Source organism: Sardina pilchardus, chromosome 6 (assembly GCF_963854185.1).
Source record: "Sardina pilchardus chromosome 6, fSarPil1.1, whole genome shotgun sequence".
NCBI classification, from domain to species: Eukaryota; Metazoa; Chordata; class Actinopteri; order Clupeiformes; family Clupeidae; genus Sardina; species Sardina pilchardus.
Genome location: NC_084999.1, coordinates 29,510,911 through 29,511,673, shown reverse-complemented (window position 1 = coordinate 29,511,673; position 763 = coordinate 29,510,911). Strand labels below are relative to the sequence as shown.

General features: G+C 49.8%; 1 protein-coding gene across 1 annotated transcript in view; it reads left to right on the top strand.

Moving 5' to 3' along the window:
* Positions 1–25, top strand: part of fhl3a (four and a half LIM domains 3a) — a 46,872-nt gene extending 46,847 nt beyond the window's left edge. Inside the window, exon 6 of the mRNA XM_062539337.1 lies at positions 1–25. This exon is cut by the window's left edge and continues 2,486 nt beyond it. The gene's annotated coding sequence lies outside the window, so the exon portion shown is untranslated.
* The last annotated feature ends 738 nt before the right edge of the window (positions 26–763 follow it).

Below are 763 nucleotides of genomic sequence, written 5' to 3'. Positions count from 1 at the left end.
TTTGTTAATAAAAATGTTATGACTATATTAAGTTCTTATCTGATGTGTCCTGTTTATAGTTGTTAATAGTTCTGTTTTTTGTTTGTTTTGTTTTTCCTTTTCATTTTTTTAACGTGTCCACTGGTTTTTGCTTGTGTGTGTGTGTGTCTATGAGAGAGAGAGAGAGAGAGAGAGAGAGAGAGAGAGAGAGAGTGTATGTGTGCATGTGTGTGTGTGTACGTTGTGACATGAAACAAGAGAGGCAGAAAGAAATAATGTATGTCAGTGTGTTTGTGTGTGTGTTGTGTGTGTGCGCGCCTGTCTGTGCGTGTGTGTACATGTGCAGGCAGGCATGCTGAGCGAGCAGTTTCCTTGCCTTGCCGAAGCGTACGGGCCTCCCAACAAATGCACAGCCAGACTTACTCCCCCCCCCCCCCTCTCTCTCCCTCTCTCTCTCTCTCTCTCTCTCTCTCTCTCTCTCTCTCTCTCTGCCGGTGAAGGTCTTCCTCCCGTCACCGTCAACGCTTTCGGAGTTTTCACCAAAAAAGGAAATGGAAACGCTCTGTGCAGTTGGGGGAGGCAGGGGGGTGGGGGTGGTGTGTGTGTGTGTGTGGGGGGGGTGCAGCCAGCAGAAGCATAGGAGTGTGGGAGAGATTTGCAGAAGGAGGGAGAGAGAGGGAGAGAGAGAGAGAAGGAGGGAGAGAATGAGTGTGTGAACATCTGGAGGCACTCTTTTTGCTGGGGGTCAACTCCGCGCGCAGCCCTCTGGTTAGGGGTGAGTGCG